The sequence below is a fragment of the Somniosus microcephalus genome, chromosome 2 (genome assembly GCF_052327205.1).
Source record: "Somniosus microcephalus isolate GS21.2 chromosome 2, FLI_Smic_1.0, whole genome shotgun sequence".
NCBI lineage: Eukaryota > Metazoa > Chordata > Chondrichthyes > Squaliformes > Somniosidae > Somniosus > Somniosus microcephalus.
This window is the reverse complement of record NC_140988.1, coordinates 342,681,149-342,705,482: the sequence shown is the minus strand read 5'-3', so window position 1 is coordinate 342,705,482 and position 24,334 is coordinate 342,681,149.

The following is a 24,334-nucleotide window of genomic DNA, read 5'->3' as shown; positions in this document are numbered from 1 at the left end:
GACTATTCCAATGCTGTCCTAACTGGTATCCCATCTTTCAGCATCTGTAAACTTCAGCTCATCCAAAACTCTGCTGGCCGTATCCTATCACACACCATGTCCCACTGAACTCTCCGTTTTTCTGACTCCAGCCTCTTATGCATCCCCAGTCCCTTTACCCCACCATTGTCAGCTAAGCCTTCAGCCATCTCGGCCTCGTGCTCTAGAATTCCATCGCCAAATCCCTCTGCCTCTCCACCTCCCGCTCCTCCTAAAAAAGCCCCCTTAAAACCCACCTCTTTGACTCAGCGTCTCTTTATTTCTATTGCATGTTTTCCTATGTTAAAGGTGCTATATAAATGCAAGTTGTCTGATTTGAGGTGTACGTATAGCTTTCATTGGCACGAGCACAAAAATTCATAGTTTGAACAGAATTGAGCCCCAATAGAGTGAGGTTTGCACCCTGAGCTATTTAACAAATGCCTATCTCTGCTAGCTGAAGGAAAGTGGCTCGACCTGGACAAACCCCCCGGCAGAACAGCCCAGAATGTCGCCCCTTCCTCTATTGCAGAGTTAACTACCTGTCAACCCATCCATCGTCACTCTGCTTTGTCTCTTGGACTGCAGCTCTACTATCTAGATACGCAGCTGCAGTTTCACAAAAGACAGGTTGTCTGGGACCTTCTTGTCACAACTTGCCATCAACAGTGATTTGGAAGTGTAGAAAATAATGTTATAAAGGAACAGGTGTGAGTGAAAAGGGTGAAATTGAATGAATTAGCATTCAGCGCTCTGTGTCTTATTACCCCTGACTGTAAAATATTTGGAAGCCACTAGGGTCCCCTCAAATGTTATGATTTAGTAAATTCTACCCTCATGTGTTTTGATTCAAGGGCTCTTATTGAAATTGAATTGATATTTTGTATTTACTTCATTTGTGGGTAATGCAATCTGACAGGGACAAATTCGAGATAGAATTGTTTTCAAAGCTTCTTCAAATGAAACTTATTATTGAATAAATGTGGGTTTCTTTCTTTTTTTTCACTTTCTCTTTGTGCTGCTGTCTTTTCCCCCCGCGCCTTCATGCCCTGAATATGTATCAACCTTTTGAGGTAATTGAATTGACTGTATCACATGGAGGGAGAACAGAAATGGGCAACAGAGAATAGTTTTTGCCGATAAAATTGAAAGAGAGAGAAATTTCCTTTACCCCGAGCCTGTTAGGTCATACTGCCATCGTATGAAAGATCACAGCACTGTTTTACTGATTACACAGCCAGCCACAATTGTCTTACAAATAATCGCCCTTTGATATAACGCAGACTTTTCCAATTTCAGAGGCCTGTGCAGGGCCCAGATGTGTTACATATTAATTTCCTTCCCAGAAAATTTGCTGAGCTTTAGCTCAAATTCAGTTAGCCGGATTGATGAAAGTGGCAAAAGGATACGACGTTTACTGATTCTCTCTTTTCACCTTTGATTAGCTCGACCTGTGAATTATTCTTGCCCTGTCACTGTACGATTAAAGAGCCGGGGCCAAGGTTGCGAGTTCATAGTTTCTGATGTGGCTAAGGCTTGCTGGAGGAAATAGGCTGGGTGATGATTTGTCTGACACAGGACCCGGGATTACTTTAATGCTGTTGCTACTGCTGCATCCAACAGGCAAATTCACTTCACAAAGCACCCATCTTGACCCCGACCGTAATCCTTTTGCACCTCTTTGCCTTGACATAATCTTGCTTTGATCACCAGGCTCACATGTAAAGAAGACGCCCAGACACTCTATAGTAAAAAATGAATTCCTTGTTAACCTTTTTTTTCCTGAACTGTCCCTTCTGATAAATTAAATTAGATATTCCTTTTTCTTCAATAACTGCTTCCCTGAAGTGAGTATTATGGGAGCAAATTAAACGACAGGAATGTAAATTAAGTAGCATAATATAGTAAAGCCAACTTGAAGCTCCATTTCAAGGCCCATGAATAATCTCCCACTAATGTACAATCTGAGGGTTTTAAAAATCTGAATTCATGGGGCTCTCGGCTTTTTGTTATTACCTACCTGTTTTCTTTTGTCTGTAGCAGTGCTTTGCACAATTTAATATTGGACTTTAGAACATGCTCTATGTTGGTTTGGAGCTCATCAATACATCGCAGGATTGACCTAGTTTTAAAATGCTTATTAGTAACCCGGGGCTGGAAGTTCTGCTGAGAGCTATTTTTAACGCACTGCGTAATAAAATCCCACACGAGTTATTTTAATAAAAATCTGTTTAAAGTTGAATGAGTGAACAGTTGTTGTAATAGTGCGCTTTGGAAATGAACACTGGAACATCGTGCTTGGTGGAGTTTCAAATTCCAGCGCTCAGCCCGTATTAATAGGGCGTTGTGATCAAAAAGATGAACAGTGGCAGGAATTTCGACGGGGAACCAACGGCGGGAGAGTGACACACCTCCTGGAGAAACAGCTTTGACAGCTAAAACTGGCCATTTACCCCATTGGCCAAGGGGCTTAATTGGCCAATCTCCAGCTGAAGTTACTGCAGGAGATCAGGAGAAGCCCCCGAAAATCAGAGCCCTAAATTTAAAATAAGCGTTGAATTCTAAAGAAAAATCTCTGCCTTTTATAAACCTTTTCATTCTGCTATTCTGCAGGTCTGCATTTGTTCATTTTTTTACAGTATTGGTACAGATTTTGCTGGAGCAGGGCAGCTCGCGGCGTGCCCCGTTGGTTAGACTTGTTCGTGCACGTTTAGGTTTAAAACATTTCGCCCACAAAGTTTCTGGACGTGTGAGCTGATAACGGCACAGCGAAGGCAACAGGGCATCTGGGACATTGGTGAATGACGGGACCAACAGCGTATCTCCTTAATCAATGAGATTGAAGGTTTGACAAACAGTGGAAGGACTGAGAAGGAGGGTGAATTAGAGTGGGTGAAATCAATGTCAAATCAGGTACAGGAAGCGAAATAAAGAGAGGGAAAGAAAAATTTGATTAAGAGGGAGAAAAAAGAGACAGAAAGGATCATTAAGAAAAAAATGTAAAAATTTAAAATTTGACATTTTAAAAATCTCCAACAACAATTCACTACCTGAAGTAACGGGACTCCACACTTTTAGTTGTCCACTTTCTGGGCCAGAGAGGTTGATTGCAATGTCGTTAAAAGGGTGCTTACACTATTAATTACTAGACTTAACTTTTGGTGGCCAGTTTAATGGGCATTTAATGTGCAAATGCAGCAGCTTCATGAAAATCATGGGGCGGTTAAGGGTGCGATGTCGTTTTCGCAAAGCTAACAGCGGAGCAGTGCAAATCGGCCAGCAACTTGGGGCAATTCGCAATTCACGGGGCATCTCTTCCATGCCACAAGTTGTTGGTTGATTTGTGCATTAATAACAGCGAGCGTTGTTCATATGCTGTCATTTTTTCAGCAAATTCTGGGCCAATTTCTTTTCAGTAAATTCCCCAGTGTAAAGTAATTAGGGTAGATCTGGTAAATTAAAGTCAATGGAAATAAAAATCTAGAGAGATGTAAAATATCCATTCACTATCATCCGTTTTACACTATCGCAGCCAAACTCTGCAGCATTAGCTCTGACCTTTATTTGGAGTAAGAGCTTCTATCTCTGAGAAGTGGATTTGACCTGGGCTGTCGATTTGTTTCAAATGTGGTTGGTGCACATCTTAATGGAACTCGTGTGGCCAAATTGTTTTCTTATGATGATTGAGAACTGCACAAAATTAGGCCTGGTACCGATGAATGTGTCTGACACTATTACCGCTGAGCTGATTCCTCCCTTGCTTTGGTGGTACAAATGCACGTGTGCCCTCGCCTCAAAGATTAAGCCAGGCCACATTCAACTATCATTGGATCTTTAGTACATTATAATCCTTCAAATGAGACTAATAACCATTCACATCTCCTAGAACCTAAGGAAGTATGGGATGAGAAAACTCTGTTCAACTCATTAAGCCGACTTCTTATAGGCCATGTACAATTGGGAATACCGTACACTTTTTCAATTTATTTATATTCCTGAGGGAGGTGAATAACCAAAGAAGAGAAAACTGTGACACTTCTCTCTGATTCCCAAAAGAAATTGTGGGAAAATTCCAGAATATCAATCTAATATTATTCAACCCTGTCTGGATGCATTCCACAAATGATTCCACGGTTCCAATAGGAGCTTACTTGATTATCTATGGCTAAACATATCCTTATAACTACTATACCTTATCATAATCACACATCTTTTTTCACTTCTCCTTGAAGGTGTGTCATGGCATAAATTTAAATGTTAACATGAAAATGCATTCAGTTGAATAATTTGTCCCTCAAATCTTTAATGTATTTGTCTGTAATTCCTCTATCTGCAATTTTAGTAACCCATTTAAAATAAATCACTTAATGTCTCTGCCAAAACAGTGAACAGAAGAGTATTAGATGGACGCAATAAGGCCTAGAAATTGGATCTTGTCCGAATTGGGGTGCGATCCTGGTGCAGCGCACACTGCTAATGAGGCTGCTGGCAGGACCACTGGAAATTGGACCCCAGCCTCATTTGTTTATTACCTTCGAGCTGCGAGCGCCCATCGCGGCAGAGGCAGCTCGCCGGTCCCGGGAGGCACCAAGATCGGCTGGCCGAGGTCATAAACAGAGTCTGGAATGGGGGCAGACAATCAGGAGGGAGCGTGTGCGCGGTGGCCGGTAGCGGCCCGTGAATTTAATGTGGAGCCGGGAGGAGCACTCCTGCTCCTCCCGACTCCACAATAAGGCGAGTAAAAAAGTTACAACTGATCTTTCGGGAGGCAACCTATAGCAGGCCCTTTAAGGATATCTAGCTTGGCTGCCAAGTGCCTGAGAATACTGACCGCAGCATGCACACCACATGCTGCAGTCAGTCGCTAATGAATTTAGTAAAGGGGCCTGAATTAGAAATTAGGCCCCCCTATTTGCATATGCAAAGAGCCAATGCTTGTTACAGGTGCGATCCTGGACGCCTATTCAGGAACCGTTACTAATATGGCAGGTGGCGCACTTCTGGTACAAAATGTGTGCACTTATGCCGCCCGCCATATTGGATGCTTAGGCACCCATTTTGTACCAACAAATTTCTAGGCCTGGGTATTCATATTCAGTTATTTCACAGTATTATTTGAGGGCTTTTTCCATGCACCTGTTTGGCTGGCAAAAATGTTCTGTGAGTTAGCTGACTAAAAGACTCCTGAATAATAATGAGTGTATTCTGATGGTCAGTTCACTCAATGAATATTTATAATAGCCACAGAGTCTAAGAAAGGACACTCAGTTTACCTTGCGATGGTTTCTATTGTCAATACTGTAAAGTATGTGTCTATACTTAATCCAATAATGAAGAGACAGCTTGGAAGATTCAACGTAAGTCTTTACTTAATACCAACAGGCGGGAACTGAGGGGAGATCAGTACCCACAGTACTATTTATACCCCTATGGCCAGGAGTGGTACTATGGTATCACTACGCTCTACAAAGTAGTGCCGCCCTGGCCATAGGTTTAAAGTAACATACATATTACATACACAACATTCCTCTCCTTTTAATTAAAACGTACCCGTGCAATTAAGTCAACAGATGCACCATAACTAGGGCTAATAACATTTGGTAACACAACGGCCTAGAAATTCAGTTGCGTCCGCCAGCTGTTAGCGCCATAAGAGGGGTAGATTTCCAGTGCTAGGCACTTAGCGCCGGGCGCAGGCCGATCTGCGCCTACGCCCAACTTCAGTTGACATTTAGCGCCGGCGCAAAGTGTTTGCGCCCGCTCAGCTGCGCGCGCAGCTTATGACGTCATTTCGTCGTGCAACGCTGTTTGTGCGCCCCAAACCGGAAATTCAGTGGCGCCCGCCCAATGTGGGCGTGGCGCTGTTAAGAACTGTGAAGTGGAACGCAGCAGAGGCCCTGCGGGCCTTGGGGAGCGCTAATTAAAGGGCACTTACACTGAACTATAAAGGCCAGCCATTTTGCTGCAATGACTTGAGTGCTTTGGATTTCTGGACAGAGACCAAGGAACAGACCTTCCTGATTTGGGACAACATAGGAGAGGTATTTTTGGCTTCTGGCCAGAGCTTGGACATTTGACTCTTTGTGATTTCACTGTTTGCAAGTTTATTATGGGGGCTGCATGGGGTTCCAACCCTCAGTTCCAGCATTATGTGCGAAGGGCTCGCAGACGCTGTGTGAGAGGGCCAGCCATGCCTAGACACAGAGGGGCCATCAGGCGTCGGCAACGTAGGCCTTACCCACTCAGGGAATACCGGCAGCAGGTGTCCTATCTCACCATGACTGCCGCGCATTGTGTTAAGAGGCTGCGCTTCAGAAGGGAGGTGGTTGCAGAGATCTGCCAGCTGCTTCACAGAGATCTGTGTCCACAGCTGATGTGGAGGACGTCTCTGTCGGTGGAAGTGAAGGTCACGGTGGCTCTGAACTTTTATGCAAGCGGCTCATTCCAAGCCGCTGCTGGGGACATAGCGAACATCTCCCAGTTCGTCGTGCATCGCTGCATCCGGCAGGTCACCGATGCCCTTTTCGCAAGGAGACACCAATTCATCTCCTTCCCCATGACCCTAGAGAGGCAGGAGCAGCGTGCAGTCGGATTTGCCAGGATCGCCGACTTCCCCATGGTGCAGGGCGCCATTGACTGCACGCATGTGGCTATGCGGGCACCTATCGACAATGCCGAGGATTACCGCAACCAGAAGGGCTACCATTCCCTCAATGTACAGCTGGTGTGTGACCACAGGCAGCGCATCCTAGCTGTCAATGCCCGCTTTCCAGGAAGCAGCCACGATGCATTTATCCTGCGCCAGACTACTGTGGCTGACATGTTTGAGGCACAGCCTCCACCAAGGGGATGGCTTATTGGGGACAAGGGCTACCCTTTGTGTACATGGCTCATGACCCCGCTCCGCGCGCCCAGGACCCCTGCGGAGGAGGCATACAATGAAAGCCATCAAGCCACAAGGAACATCATAGAGCAAACGATTGGCGTCCTCAAGCAACGGTTCCGCTGCCTGGATCGTTCCGGCGGATCTCTCCAGTATTCGCCGGATAGAGTCTCCCAGTTCGTCGTCATTTGCTGCATGCTGCACAACCTGGCTATCCGCAGGACTCAGGCACTGCCACCTCACGTTGGACCACCACCTCAGGAGGATGAGCAGGAGGACCATGAGGAGGAGGAGGAGGAGGAGGAGTACCAGCCCAGGAGGGAGCCACAAGGTCCAAGGGCCGTCCGCCGGCGGCTTATTGAACGACACTTCTAGGCCCCCTGTCAGGGAATGGCTTGTGGCAATGAACGCACCTGAATGCAGCCGCTCCGCAAGCCCTCAGCCGGGTAACGCAACAACCACTTGAAACATGACACCTGGACAAGCTGAATAAATAAAAAGCTTTATTTAACAAACTCAGGGCCCTTCCCACATGAAACACAAAAACAGACAACACCCCCAAAAAACAGTCACAAACATCTCTCACTCCCACAACCTGGGGAGGAATAACAAAACTTGTCCATCCAATTGGCCTCATCCTCGGCCTAACCAAGACAAACCCCCCCATACAGAACACAAACACCCCCATATAAAAAAACATTTGCCTTCATCTTCGGCCTTAGCAAAATAAGCCCCCCCCATACAGAACACAAACACCCACATATAAAAAAACAGTTGGCAACACACTCTACTTGGTGTGCCGACAGGGCGAGTCCTTGTGCAGGCTTCTCCGGCCCCTGCCCGGCCTGTTGCTCTGCCTCAACCTGGGCCCTGTGGGTGTTGCAAGGCTGGGGGAAGGCTCCTGAGGGGCACAATGTGTGACGGCAGATGCCCTTGGGTGTCGGCCTAGACGAGGTCCGGCCCTGGAGGGGCCGGCTGCTGACTGCTGCAGCTGTGGCTGGGCAGCATCAGTCTCTCCAGCAGTTCGTCGCAGCTTGGCTGGGGGAGTGGCAGTGGCGGCTGCATCAATGGGGGCAAGCTGCCTGATGCCAGGCGCTCGCTGATCGCCAGAGACACTGGCACTCGGCCGGGCTGGCACTGCAGCAAGCGCAGCAATCTGGTGAAGGCCAGACCGCTGTGCTGCAGCAGGGCGGCGGGTGCCCTGGCGATGCTTCCGTGACACAGCGAGTGTGGCAGAAGTGAGTGCCCGAACTGCCCTGGTCTGTGCCCGCATCAGATCAGCCAGTGTCTGCACGGCACCACTCATGAACTGTCGACTCGCGTCCTGTGCTGCCGCGAGTTGGTCGACACCCCTGGCCTGTGAGTCCCCAAAATCGGCCACACTATGAGCCAGGGACTCAATGGCCTGAGGCAACTGTCCCACAACCCCCATGAACTCGTTGTGGCGCCGCTCCGAGGCCGCGGACATTTCATCAAGGAGGCGCACCTCCTGGGCGAGGGCCCTCTCCGGACTGGAGGCCGGACTCTCCCTCTGGGGAGAAGGCCGCCGAGCTGCCCGACCCTTCCCGCGTGCCTGGACGCCACTGGGCCCAGCAACTACACCCCCCTGCAACACTTCCCCCCTCTGTGGAGAAGGCAGCCGTGCTGCCCGACCCTTCCCGCGTGCCTGGACGCCACTGGGCCCAGCAACTACACCCCCCTGCAACACTTCCCCCCTCTGTGGAGAAGGCAGCCGTGCTGCCCGACCCTTCCTTCGTGCCTGGACGCCACTGGGCCCAGCAACTACACCCTCCTGCAACACTTCCCCCCTCTGTGGAGAAGGCAGCCGTGCTGCCCGACCCTTCCCGCGTGCCTGGACGCCACTGGGCCCAGGAGCTACACCCCCCTGCAACACTTCCCCCTGGCTCTCCTCCAGGCAAGACGTGTCCCCTCCAGTGCCATCCCCTGGCGCGGATGAGGGTTCCCCCGATGTGCCGCCTTCCTCTTGGTCCTCGTCGTCCTCCTCTTCCGAGGGACTGGCACTCTCAGCTTCAGGGACCTCCTCCTCACCAGCTGAAAGCAGGAAGGCACAAGAGTAGCTTTAGAGTGAGGACAGGGCGTCAGCGAGGGAGGCATGATTGGTGGCATTATGCGCATTGGTCGGACAGTGGCAAAGGATGTAGATCTGAAGCGCAAGGGGAACGAGATAGGTGCAAACGGTCATGTCCTTACCATTGGGGCCCAGCACAGGGTCAGCATCTCCAATAGCGACGGGGCCAACCACCCGGGCACGCATGAGTCGAGCCACGCGCTCCTCCAGGTCACTGAGCTCCTGGAACTGGGCACGGCCTCCCCCGGTGACAGTGCGGCTCCTCAGATTCTGCGCCAGCTTGGCCTGCAAGAGAAAGGACGGCCTCTAAGTACAGTGTGGTGCCCTGTTGTTGTGTGCACTGCCTCCCATGGTGGAATAGCTTTGCCAGTGTGGTGCCGTGTTGTTGTGTGCACTGCCTCCCATGGTGGAATAGCTTGGCCAGTGTGGTGCCCTGTTGTTGTGTGCACTGCCTCCCATGGTCGAATAGCTTGGCCAGTGTGTAAAGTGCAGAAAGTGCTATTGATGATCATGCCAGTGCCATAGCTGCGGGAGGAGGGCTGGCCATTAGGCCTTTGAGGTCCCTTTGCCCATAATGTGAGGTGCACATGCAAGGATGAGGAGGACACTGGAAAGGGTACTCACCCTGACCAACCGAGTGAGGTCATTGTACTTCTTGTGGCATTGGTCACCAGTCCTGGGGACATCGCTGTTGGCTGACACCCTCAGGGCGATTTCCCTCCAGGCTCTCCTGTACTGCCTCCTGGGAGCCTTCTTGCCACTGTCCGGGCACAAGATCTCTCTGTTCTTTTCCAACCCCCTAAGCAGCACCCTCAAAGCATGCTCTGAGAAGCGCTGCGCTCGTTCACGGGCCTTCTGCATGGCTTCAGGCGCTATTTGGGTCCACCAGCAGTGTTCAGGCCTAGCTGCAGGGCTCCACTATCCAGGGCGTGGCAGCAGACAAAGTCGACCCTTCCCCCTTTAAGAGCTGGCCGGCGTCAGGGTGTCTGCTGTCAATCAAAACATGACTGTACCTGCGCTGCGCCCGGCCTCAGCGTTATCAGTCCGCACCGCCGGCTTAGCGCCTAAAGATAGGTGTGTAACGCCAGTTTTAGCGCTCGCCCAAACTCCTTGGCCAAAGCTACTGAATTTCGGCGAAGTGGCCTCCACTTTCCGGTGGGCGCTAACTTTAGCGGCCGCCCGACTTTACCACCCCAAAAGTGGCTAGACTGAATTTCTAGGCCAATATACATAACATATTTACATCAGAATTGTCTACCTATATATATATATAAAAAGAAACATGTTATAGATTCAGTCTCTGAGGAGGCCTCCTGTCTCGACTAGGATAACGTCTTTCTCTAGTCGGTCTCGGTGTAGGCGGCGGTACTTCCGTCACCACTTCATCGCTGGAGTCGTCGGTGTCTGATGGCACATCCTGTGCCGTGGAGATCACTGGAGTGCTGAACTCCTCGCAATCCTGAGACCTCTGTAACGACGAGCTGGGCCGTGATTCCGCTGTAGCAATGTGCTGAGACGTTTGAGGTAGTGAATCAGTTGGGTTTCTGGACTCCACAAGTTGATCAGCATGTCGTCTGATTATGCCGTCCCCTGTATCCACTGTGTACATCAAAGGTCCCTGGTGGGCCTTTATCGTATCAGACCGCCACTTTTCATTTCTATAATCACGGGCCAACACTTGCTGCCCCACCTCGAAGCTCCGTGTCTGTCTGTCAGGAGCCCTACGAAATACTCGGTTTTCCACATCTCTCCGGATGTTTGGTCTGAGCAATTCAAGGCGAGACCTTAACCTTCTATTAAAGAACATGACGGCGGGGGCCTGGTTGGTCACCGTATGTGCAGCATTACGGTACGCGAATAGGAAATTGTCCACCTTGTGTTGTAGTGGCAACCTTTCCTCCCCCATCACCTTGATGGCCTTTTTAAAAGTTTGTACAAAGCGCTCTGCCAGCCCATTTGTAGACGGATGATATGGTGCGGACGTATAATGTCGCACTCCATTCCTTTTTAGGAATGCTTGAAATTCTTCTGCCACAAATTGTGGCCCATTGTCCGAACAGACTTGCTCGGGCACCCCGTTTCGGGCAAAAATGGTCCTTAAGACTGCGACCGTCTTTTCGGCTGTCGTTGATGACATCTTTATGACCTCTGGCCATTTTGAGTGGGCGTCCACTACAATAAGGAACATCGCATCCAGGAAGGGCCCAGCGAAGTCCACGTGGATCCTTTGCCACGGCGTTGAGGGCCACTCCCACGGATGTAGTGGGGCTTGGGGTGGTACGTTCTGTACCATCTGGCACCCTTGGCACACTTTTGCTACTTCCTCGGTGTCCCTGTCAATGCCGGGCCACCAGACGTAGGCTCTGGCGAGGCTTTTCATTTTGACACCCCCCAGATGACCTTCGTGTAAGTCCCGCAACACTTTATGTTGTAATTTTTGAGGGACCACCACCCTGGCTCCGCACATCAATGTGCCCCAGCAGATGGACAACTGGTCCTTCCTTGCCGAAAACGCCGGCAATGGTGCGTCACCCTGCACCGGCCAGCCTTTCACGGTCAATTCGTAAACCCTTGCCAGTGTCGGGTCGTTCTGTGTTTCCCGCTCGATACATTGGCTGGTGATGGGCAAGCGTTCCATAACAGCCGTATGATATATTTCCACGGGGTCCTGTACTATCTCTTCGATCTCGGCAGGCAATGGTAGCCGCGACAGGCCATCCGCATTGCCATGCTGTTTGGTACCCTTATATTTGATAAGGTACTGGTGTGCGCCTAAGAACAGTGACCATCTCTGTAGCCTTTGGGCCGTCATCAGGGGCACCCCTTTTGTTGGATTAAATATCGACACCAACGGTTGATGATCCGTCAGTAGTGTGAAACGTTGCCCATGTAGGTAGTGGTGGAATTTTTTTACACCCCACACCAGACTGAGGGCCTCCCTGTTGATTTGCGCATAGTTTCTTTCGGCTGTAGTTAATGACCTTGAGGCAAATGCTATTGGCCTCTCCGTCCCATTGGGAAATTTGTGTGACAACACTGCCCCTATACCATACGGGGAGGCGTCACATGCCAACCTCATTGGCATTTTTGGGTCAAAGTGTGCGAGCACTTCCTTTGATGTAATGAGTTGTTTACCCTTTTTAAAAGCAGCCTCACACGCTTCATCCCAATTCCAGGAGACTCCCCTTTGCAGCAATGAATTTAGTGGATGTAAAATGGACGATAAGTTCGGGAGGAACTTATGGTAATAGTTTATAAGGCCTAAGAATGATCGTAACTGAGATACATTCTCAGGGGGCGGGGCCTTCACTACTGCCTCGATCTTTTCCGGGGACTTATGCAGGCCTTCCTTGTCTATAATGTGACCACAGTCTGAGATACGTTCCTGGAAAAACTCACATTTCTGCTTGTTCGCCCTGAGTCCGTATTGTTGTAACCGCAGAAGTACTCGCTCCAGGTTAGCGAGGTGGTCGTTATCCGTTTGTCCTGTCACCAGGATGTCATCCAGGTAGCATTGTGTTCCTGGAATGCCCTGTAAGACCTGTTCCATGGTCCTCTGCCATATTGCCGGGGCGGACGCCACACCAAATACCGGGCGATTGTACTGGTACAATCCCTTGTGTGTGTTAATCGTTAGGAGCTTTTTCGAGTCCTGTTCCACCTCCATCTGTAAATAAGCTTGACAAAGGTCAATCTTCGTAAAGTGTCTACCCCCAGCTAACGATGCGAATATGTCCTCTATCCGCGGCAGCGGATACTGTACCGTGTGCAGGACTGGGTTAATAGTTATCTTAAAATCCCCGCAAATGCGAACCTTCTTTGGTCCCCCCGGTGTGTTATTTGCAGATTTCTTTATAACTGGGACGATGGGCGTGGCCCACTCACTCCACTCAATCTTTGTAAGGACACCTGCACTCTCTAAGGCATCCAGTTCTGCTTCCACAGCTGGCCGAATGGCGTAAGGCACCGGTCTGGCCTTACAAAACTTGGGGTTTGCGTCTTGAGCAATAGTTATTTTTGCTCTAATGTCCTTTAAGGTCCCCAGCCCTTGTTGGAACACCTCTGGCGTTTTTGCCAATATTTTCGACAGCCTGCTTGTAATGGTTGTATCATCCTTGGTGGTCTCTACTTTTAACTCGTGTATCGACTTCCAGTCGAAATGGATTTTTCTTATCCATTCCCTACCCAAAAGTGGTGGTCCACCATTTGGTAGGACATATAAATAAAGTCCTGGCACTTTTCTGCCATTGTATTTAACTGTTACTTGCATTTTTCCCTTCGGGTAAACTTTTTGTCCTGTATATGTTTTTAATTTAATTTCCGTATCCTTTAAGGGAATACGTTTGAACAGCCTGTTATAATCTTGTTCATTAATTACTGATAGGGCTGAACCCGTGTCCAGCTCCATATTAACTTCGACGCCTGCTACCTTCATTTTAACCCACATTGTGCTGTGGTCCTCCGTTTTGTCTACACCATATAACTTGAGACATCCCAGACCTTTAGGCTCTGCTTTTGTGCCTTCCTGTGACTCGTCTGAGCTACCGTCAGACATCTTATGTATTTTAGTCCTTGCCTTGTCGGGTTTCGTACCCGACCGACCGACAAACTTTCGCTATATGCCCCTTTTTCCCACACTGCCGGCATATTTTATCACGAAACCAACAATTACTTTGGTCGTGGGTGGTTTTGCCACAACGGTAGCATTTACCTTTGTGAAATGTCACCTCATGGGTGTCATAGCAGGTTGTGTTTTGTCGCATTTGAGCAGCACCCTGTGCTGCTGCTTCATGGACCGATGCTATTTCAATCGCCTGATCTAGGCTGAGCTGTTTCTTGGCTAGCAACCGTTTTCGTGTACTCTCATTTAACATGCCACAGACAAATCTGTCTCTGATCGCGTCCGCCAAAAAGGCTCCAAACTGGCAATGTTTGGACAACCTTCTGAGCTCAGCCAAATAGGCTGCCTGCGACTCATCATTCCTTTGGTCGCGTCTGTAGAAGCGGTACCTTTCCGCTATAAATGGTGGCTTAGGGTTTAAATGTTCCCTTAACGTATCAACAATTTGGGCATACGTTTTGTCTGCTGGCTTTTCTGGAGTAAGAAGATTCCTCAGCAGACCGTATGTTTTTGCCCCCATAAAATTTAATAAGGTTGCTGCCTTTTCGTCATCTTTCACCTTGTGTACTACGCAATAAAGTTCATGCCTTTCGACATAGGCATCCCACTCTTCTGTGTCCTTAACAAATTCTGACAGCCAACATTCTTTAGACATTTTAAACTGCTGAAGAGCTTTTCCCGCCTTTGTCCACTAGATGGAGTTTTTTAATTTTTTTTATTTTAAACTGCTGAAGAGAAAAAACTTTTCCCCTTTGTCCACTAGATGGCGTTTTTCCCGCCTTTTCTCCTGCTGCTGCTAATGACCTCTCTCCAGCGTCGTTATTTTTGGCCCTTGCAGCTTCCGTTATTGCCACCGCCGCTATTAACAACGACCTTCCCCTCTTGTGGCCCGCTAGTCCTCATGGCTCCGTTTGTTCCCCAGATCGCCTGCCCGTTCTGGCCCTTGCAGCTCCCGTTCCCCGGGAAGGATTTCAGTTTACCTGGCCCTGGATGGACTTTTGCCCCGTGGCTGGAGCGCCCGTTCAGCCTCTTCTCTCAGCTGCTGCAGCTTCTGTTGGAACCCTCTCTCTCTCTCTCTGTTGCTGCTGCTCCTCCCGAACCTGGAGTGCTGGGCGGTTTCCTTTGGTCGACGCTGGACTCTGCAGGCTGGCTGGTAAGAAGCCTCTCTCCTTCTCTCTCCGTACTGCTGCCGTTCCTTTGTTGCACCGTGTACTGGTGAGTTCGAACCTTACTCGTCGCCAGTGTAAAGTATGTGTCTATACTTAATCCAATAATGAAGAGACAGCTTGGAAGATTCAATGTAGGTCTTTACTTAATACCAACAGGCAGGAACTGAGGGGAGATCAGTACCCACAGTACTATTTATACCCCTATGGCCAGGAGTGGTACTATGGTATCACTACGCCCTACAAAGTAGTGCCGCCCTGGCCATAGGTTTAAAGTAACATACATATTACATACACAACAAATACTTGCCTTTATTAGCTGAGACATAGAATATAAGAGCAGGGAGGTTATGCTTGAACTGTATAAAACACTAGTTAGCCCACAGCTAGAGTACTGCGTGCAGTTCTGGTCACCACATTACAGGAAAGATGTGATTGCACTAGAGAGGGTGCAGAGGAGATTTACGAGGATGTTACCAGGACTGGAGAATTTTAGCTATGAGGAAAGATTGGATAGGCTGGGTTTGTTTTCTTTGGAACAGAGGAGGCTGAGGGGAGACCTTATTGAGGTGTATAAAATTATGAGGGGCCTAGATAGAGTGGGTAGGAACTATTTCCCTTAGCAAAGGGGTCAACAACCAGGGGTCATAGATTTAAAGTAATTGGTAGGAGGTTTAGAGGAGATTTGAGGGGAAATTTCTTCACCCAGAGGGTGGTGGGGGTCTGGAACTCACTGCCTGAAAAGGGTGGTAGAGGCAGAAACCCTCACCACATTAAAAAAGTGCTTGGATGTACACTTGAAGTGCCGTAATCTACAGGGCTACAGACCAAGAGCTGGAAAGTGGGATTAGGCTGGATAGCTCTTTGTCGGCCGGCGCGGACACGATGGGCCGAAATGGCCTCCTTCCGTGCTGTAAATTTCTATGATTCTATGATTCTATTAATACATTTTTCCGCTAAGTCGAAGGTAAATGCTGCCACTTGTTGTTATGAATAGCTGGGGCACATTTGTTTACTCTCAGTGATGTAGAAATAGTATGCAATTGTTGCCAAAAGCTGCTTAACTTGAATTCACTGGGCCGAGGAATTGAGATCTTTATGGAACTTGCACAGATAGGAACCATCAGACAGCAACATTACCACTGAAAGTTTACTTTGAATACCAGATATCAGACAATATAAAAAAAAGTAAATTAACAAATCATTTATATTCATTGTTGTGGGTTCAGCAATAAATGGTGCCAATTGCCTTGGCTGTTTACTAGATGCAGAAATCTCTCACCATGCTTAACAATCTCTGCACCAAACTATTGAGAAAAGCACAGATCAAGAGCTTCTGTTGGTCTGATATGGAGGACACATTTTCACCCAATAGGGGTTTCCCCAACTACCTAAAGCCAGAGAACTTAGGTGCAGATTGGAAAAAGACAGGGTTAAGACATCCCCCCCACCTCCACCCCACCAAGTGTGTGTAGGGTAACCAATTAATTCCATGCAACTTAACAGCAGAAACACAGACAACCTTCCCAGTGCTTTTCCAGCTACAACCACCCTACCAGTTCGGGCATTGGCTTGCAAGGTGATCTGGAACTGACTGACAGGCCTATGCCTCCAGGTCCCATCAATGACACAAGGCTATTTAGTCAATTGTCAACAGTGTCCTGTAGTACTGTGAAGGTGCCTGACCAGATGCCTTACAACTCACATGAAGATGGTGGGCAAACGTACAGCTTGATAACTAAAACACTGGCGCAAACCATTCTTTCAAAGAGACTTGCACATCTGAGCCTGAAGTATCAGAATTGAGTTAAATTTGTTCATTTGGTCAATTAAATTGAACCAGAGCAATCTGAGGTCGCTGCAGAAGCAGAGTCCAGTTTTTTGATTCTACCAGTCACACCCCATATTCTCAGAGTTAACTCCGTTGAAATGGGAGCCAGATATTTTCCTCTGTAAAATGGAAGTGGTGCAGAGTTGGGGGCCCACTGGCCGCTTCAGAGGAGTACATACATAGCCTCTATACTGCGAACCTATTTGACCAGAACCCAAGGGACGTAGCATGGTAAGAAAGCAGCTTAGAAGAAGGGAGAATAAATGGGCATGACCGCTCTGGTCATTAAGTTCCAACTCTCTTCACAAGCACTATAGCCCATAGCCCTAATGTGGGGAATAATCATGTTTTAACATAAATCTACAAGTGTTAAGTAAGCATCATTAGCATGGCTGTAAAAATTGACTTGGTTTGTAACATACAGTACCTGTGGTGCCATAAAAATCATCTTAGCACCCTTGCATCAATGTAACCACTAACCTCTATCTCCATTGCCACTTACACTTTGTCATAAAATACTAATTGGTTATTGACCAATGCACTGTTTTGGGGCAGGAGGTGAATAGCATGCAAAGATCAAGGCAGAGAAATAATTGGTCAATAATAATAAGTTATTGACTGATGTGCAGTTTTACAGATTGGATTACATACCTGTTTGCTCTCACACTGTTAACCCTTACTGGAGTTAACCATTTCTGATTCAAGTCATAGTTATTTTCCTGTTGTCGGTGGTGGGGAGCACACTGTGGCAAGCAACGTAACTGATGGTAAGCTGCAGCAATGGGGCCTACCATTAAAATTCTGACATCTCCCAATCTCTGAGTTATTAAAGTAGGGTTATACCTACTAGGTTCAAGCAAGAGGGTGAGGGTTAGGTGACTAAAGAGTGGGTTATGATACTACTGAAGTTATGGTTAGGAATTGACCAGAGAGAATTGATCTTGTGTCAGATGTAATTCTGTTGAGCGGGCCAGTGAAACACTTGTTCAATATGGTATTATGTCCTCTGTGCATGGCATGCATTTAAAAAAAACTCCTTGCCTTTGCAAACAGCACATGACTCCACAGGTGAAATTCCAGCCCTCAACTCCCTGAGATACTTGATCCCAGGTGAATAAGATGGCTGCTGTAAAGTCTGTGGGTTGTGCAGTTAATTACGACACAGACTTCAGGAGTAACATACAACAGGACTTTACTATTCGAAGGTCAGGGCGAATCTGCCCAATAAGTCATGCCACAGCACTTATATACCGGTGTGGTCACCGTCAGTATTACCGTATACAGAAGCCAAACAAGTAGTGCCACACCTAAAATAGTTCTCTTAAAGGTGAACGGTTACATACACTACAGCTGCTATAACATCAAATGACTTCAAACTACTCCATTAACGATGGCTTCTTATGAATAGGCCAATGGAGGTGACTATCGTACCCTGATTAATTAAACAGATGAGCATGGAGCAGAATCAGCTCAGTTTTTATGAAAACAGTGTGCTCTTACAAAAGTACAAGGCTTCCTTGGCTGAAATTAGCAATGAAGATCATTGTTCCGATAAATGTACATGACACCAAAGGGCTACACCAGACTGATAGGCTAACGAGAGGTTATAATGTCATTCCTGCTCTGCTTTGTTTAAGGTTTGATTACTTTTAATTGCTAAAGTTATTAAAATCATAGCATTTTATTACTGTGGCTTGCATAGCACATTGTACCTTTGAGATAGATCTATATTTATGCACAAAGTATGAGTATTCTGTGGAAATTGGTTGTTAAACGTTTTGCATCTGATTCAGTAACTACACCTTACAGCATTATGAAGAATAACATTGCTTTGTCATTGAACAAATTTACTGTCCAAAGAGTGCAAAGCCATTGAGTTTTATGGGTTTTATGCAACATGGGTTGAAATATAAATGGCTTTATACTATGGATGATCTTTGGACCCATAGAATGTGACTTTCTTTTGTTGCTGCTGTGATGAAATATGCCTTCATCAACCCATGTGTTTTACCTGCTTGTATTTTACCTGCTTGTATTTTACCTGCTTGTATTGTGAACCGCCCCCTTTTGTTCCTATTGTGTGTATTGGCTACGCCCCTGTCTTTTGCCATATAAAGGTCTCAGGAGCTGTATGAGTCATTTACTACCAGACGAACCCAATGTGGGAAGACCTGCTATACTGCTACGTTCTTAGTGATTAAAAGCCTTCAGTTGAATCCTTGTCTTTGAGTCATTGATGGCATATCAATTTTAATCACTAAAACACCAAGATGGATCGACTCCTGAAACCAGAGCGCTTGGATCTGGACCCCCATGCCTCAGACGCAGCCACACAGTTCGAACACTGGTTCCAATGCTTTGAATTTTTCATTGCAAACTCATCCACTGCCATAGCCACAGCCGAAACCGCTACCGGAGACATGAAACTGGGAATCCTGCGAAACTGGGTGAGCCATCGGGTCTCCCCTCTCATCCAAGATGCCACCAGCTACGAGGATGCCTGCACCATCCTGAAGGCCCACTACGCGCGGCCAATAAACGTGGTGTATGCCAGGCATCTTCTGACTACTCGCACACAGCGGCATGGTGAGTCACTAGAGGACTTTATACTAAACCTAAAAGTACTGGGCCGAGACTGTAACTGTAAGGCCGTGTCTGCCATCGTGTACACGGAGGAGCTGATTCGAGACTCCCTTATTGCGGGCCTCAGTTCAAATTATATTCGGCAGAAACTGTTTGAAAAGGAGGGACTGGACTTTAAACAGGCTATAGATATAGCGCGATCGCTGGATATGGCCCAGAGGAACTCTGAATCCTGTTCCTCAGGCCACGCAGCCCACTCCGCCTCGTGGGCGCCATGGGGGCCGCCATCTTGGAAGCCATCTTCACCTCCCAGGTCTCAGGCCAGCCCAGCACCATCGGAGCCCCAGCCCCCACCCAGGAGCCCCACTACTGCTGCGATGCATCGGGGCCCGAAATGCTACTTCTGCGGCCAGGACAAACACTCCAGGCATCTGTGCCCAGCGAAGGGCACCACCTGTTTTAAATGCGGGAAGAAAGGACATTGCAGCAAAGTCTGCAGAGGGAACCCCGCCTCCAACTCCACCACCGCCGCGTGCACGCCGTGGGAATGGCCATCTTGGAAGCCATCTTGTCCACCCTCATGGAGTCCACCATCTTGCCCCGACTACACAGACCTCCAGGACCCACTGGTGGCCTCGATCACAGTGGATCAATCCAGGCCACATCCGTTGTCTAAATCGATGATGGACATAGAGGTAAACGGGAACAAGGTTAAATGCTTGATTGACTGCGGGAGCACCGAAAGCTTTATTCATCCTAGCCTGGTAAAACGACTTTCTCTAACGATAGTCCCCACACAGGGCAAAATCGCCATGGCCGATAAGACTCATACCTCAAAAATTACAGGTTTCTGCGCGGTTATGTTGTCGGTAAAAGGCAATGATTACAGAGATTTTAAACTATTGATAATGCCAGATCTCTGCGTGAGCGTGATCTTGGGTCTGGACTTCCAGTGCCACCACCAAAGTATCACGCTTACCTACGGTGGGTCCCAGCCGCCCCTCACAGTGTGCGGTCTGGCTACCCTGAAGGTCAAGCCGCCCTCTCTGTTCGCCAACCTCGCACCCAACTGTCGATCCATAGCGACCAAGAGTAGGCGGTACAGCTGGGAGGATAGACGGTTCATTGCGTCGGAAGTAGAAAGACTCAAGCGGGAGGGTATCATCGAATGCAGTACCAGCCCGTGGCGCGCCCAGGTAGTAGTAGTTAAGGGTAGCGAAAAGAAGCGGATGGTGATAGATTATAGCCAGACGGTTAATCTATACACCCAGCTAGACGCCTACCCTCTGCCCCGCGTAAAATCACGCAATACCAGGTGTTTTCCACCATCGACCTAAAATCGGCATACCACCAGCTCCCCATTAGGCCGGAGGACCGTCCATACACCACCTTCGAGGCGAACGGACGTCACTACCACTTCCTCAGAGTCCCCTTTGGGGTAACGAACGGGGTCTCGGTCTTCCAGCGGGAGATGGACCGCATGGTCGATGAGAACCAGTTAACAGCCACCTACCCATACCTAGACAACGTCACCATCTGCGGCCATGACCAGCAAGACCACGACTCGAACCTCGCGAGATTTCTGAAAACCGCCCTCAGACTCAATCTCACCTACAACGAGGATAAGTGTGTCTTTAGCACCACGTGCCTCTGCATCCTGGGCTGCGTGGTGGAAAATGGGGAAATCGGTCCGGACCCTGACCGATTGCGCCCCCTACGGGAGCTACCCCTACCAAACACTCCCAAGGCCCTGAAAAGGTGCCTGGGGTTCTTCTCCTATTACGCCCAATGGGTCCCCAATTATTCCGACAAGGCCCGTCCCCTCCTGAAATCAACGTCCTTCCTGCTCACGGCCGAGGCCCACGCCGCCTTCAACAGCATTAAACACGACATTGAGAAGGCCGCGCTGCGGGCAGTGGACGAAAACATCCCTTTCCAGGTCGAAAGCGATGCATCCGACTTCGCTTTAGCAGCCACCCTCAACCAGGATGGGCGGCCCGTAGCCTTTTTCTTAAGAACCCTCCAAGGGCCCGAGATCAGGCACTCCTCGGTAGAGAAGGAGGCCCAGGCCATAGTGGAGGCAGTGCGGCACTGGAGGCACTACCTAGCCGGCAAACGCTTCACCCTGCTTACCGACCAGCGGTCGGTAGCCTTCATGTTTAACAACAAACAGAGGGGGAAGATCAAGAACGACAAAATTCTCAGGTGGCGGATCGAACTCTCCGTGTTTGAGTATGACATAATATATAGGCCGGGGGCCCTCAACGAATCCCCCGACGCCCTATCACGAGGGGTGTGTGCCAGCATCCAGGGGGACAGGCTACAGGGCCTCCACAATGGCCTCTGCCACCCGGGGGTCACCCGGCTATTCCACTTTATAAAATCCCGTAACCTGCCCTATTCCATCGAGGAGGTCTGGTCTATGACCAGGGACTGCCGCACCTGTGCGGAATGCAAGCCCTGTTTTTTCAGACCCGACCGAGCCCACCTGATCAAAGCTACACGGCCATTCGAGCGCCTGAGCTTAGATTTCAAGGGACCACTCCCCTCCACCGACCGCAATGTGTACTTTCTCAACATTGTGGACGAGTACTCCCGCTTCCCATTCGCCTACCCCTGCCCAGATATGACCAGTGCCACGGTCATCAAGTGCCTCGGCAACCTGTTTTGCACGTTCGGCATGCCTAACTACATCCACACTGACAGGGGGGCATCGTTCATGAGCGATGAACTGCGCCAATACCTGCTGTCGAAGGGGATAGCCACAAGTCGGACCACTAGTTATAACCCCCGGGGTAATGGGCAAGTGGAGAAGGAAAACGCGACAGTGTGGAAGGCGGTCACCTTAGCACTAAGGTCTAAAGGCCTCCCCACCTCCCGCTGGCAGGAGGTCCTCCCAGACGTACTCCACTCGATAAGGTCGCTACTGTGTACTGCTACTAACGCCACTCCTCACGAGAAGATGTTTGTTTTTCCCCGCAAATCAACCTCAGGAGTATCCCTACCCTCGTGGCTCTCCACCCCAGGGACAGTCCTGTTACGGAAGCATGTGAGGGGCCACAAAATGGATCCCCTCATGGAGGCAGTACACCTACTCCACGCAAACCCACAGTACGCGTACGTCAAGCACGCCGACGGGCGTGAAGACACCGTGTCCATAAAGGACCTCGCCTTGGCAGGAAGCGATGACGACGACCCATCACCACCACCCCCAGAAGAACCTCCACCATCCCCAGAGGTATCCTCACCACCCCCTGAAGTACCTGCAACACCCCCAGCACATGGGTGTGCCCAGGAGGGCACCACGGACTCCCGGTCGGAACCCGAGGTACTGTTGCGACGTTCAGGAAGGACTATCACACCCCCGGACAGACGAAATCTGTAGAAGGGGTGAATGTGATGAAATATGCCTTCATCAACCCATGTGTTTTACCTGCTTGTATTTTACCTGCTTGTATTTTACCTGCTTGTATTTTACCTGCTTGTATTGTGAACCACCCCCTTTTGTTCCTATTGTGTGTATTGGCTATGCCCCTGTCTTTTGCCATATAAAGGTCTCAGGAGCTGTATGAGTCATTTACTACCAGACGAACCCGATGTGGGAAGACCTGCTATACTGCTATGTTCTTAGTGATTAAAAGCCTTCAGTTGAATCCTTGTCTTTGAGTCATTGATGGCATATCAGCTGCAATGACTGCTTCTATTGAAATCCTTATTCTGATAGTTCTCTATTTCCTAAACAATGTTTGGGGGTGAAATCGGGTGCCTTTGCACCTCCCGTTAGTGCCCCCGGGGGTGCTAATGGGGCGCAAATGGCTTTGTGACCGGGCGCGGCACTGACTTCAACTCCTGCCATATTCGGCGGGAGTTTTGCAGTGGTGCTACGGCGTTGCACCCTGATCTCCTTCTCCTGGAGATCGTGACATCATCGCCGTGCGCAACGCCCCGGTAGCGCCCCGGACCCGAAATTGACTTCCGCCCCCTGCAGCAGCACCAGTCGAAAACACCGACAGCTGCGGGAGGCATGCATCGGGCGGCCGGCCGCTTCGGGGGCGATGATTAAAGGGGAAGCGGCTGAGGTAAGTGAAAAAAAACTTACCTTTCCTGTTCTGGTTTTTTTCGCGGTTCCTGCTTGAGTTCCGGGCTGATTGCCCGGGATCGCGGCTAACTTGCTTGTCCAGTTAGGAACTTTTTAAATTGCAGAGCCTGCAGCGATGGCCCTTCCCTTTAAGGGGGGGAAGGAGCTTTTGAACCCGGCAGTGCTGCACGGCCCAGTGTGCAGCGTTGCTGAAGTCTCCGCCCCGCTCTCCGACGTTATCACCCTAAGAAGGAAGTGTAGCACTTGATTTAGTGCTCCACTTCCCTCTTGGGGCGCTAAAACTCAATTTCACAGTTGCCGGCGCTAATTAGCACCGGTCGTTAAAGTTAGGGCCCAGGTGATGTTAGCGCCCCAAAATGGTCGCTACCAAATGTTTCCCCCTTTGAATTTTATTCTACTTTATTTTACTGTTTATATTATGAGTGGGACTATGCTCAGAGTGGACTGTTTGGCAGGCTCTTGTTAATTGTTATTTTTCCAAATCATTCATATATATCAAATTTGTTCCATGAGACCTGATGTGCATCCTGCATGTGTTAGCAAAATGTATGCAAAAGTTTAATCACTAAAAAGCAACGTGCTCCTCTTGTTGGTTTAGTTTTTGTTATCAGGTGACTGAGAATGTGTTGCATGGCTGATTGGTTGCAACACTGGCAAAGCCTCTATAAAGTTACATAGAGTTACATATAGGCCCAGATTTTCTGGGGTGTCAGTGGGCGGGTTTGGTGGCGGGTCGGCTAGGAAAGTGTTTTTTTTTTTACAGTGGGTCGGGACCCCACTGTCAACCCGCTGCAACATGCCTTTCCCAATGTCGGGTCTGTCAGCACTGAGCAGACCCAACCGGCAGCGGCGGGCGACCCAATTAAACTCATTAGCATCTAGTTGACTGATGATTAACAGGCTTTTTTAACTTACTTTTTGACTTTTACTTCATGGCCAGAGGAACCACACTGTTCGGGGGCAGGTCTGTCAGCCTGAGGCGGGAGTTCCGTGGCCATTGCTCCAGCTGATTACTTGACAGCTTCAAATGTACAGTAAAAGCTC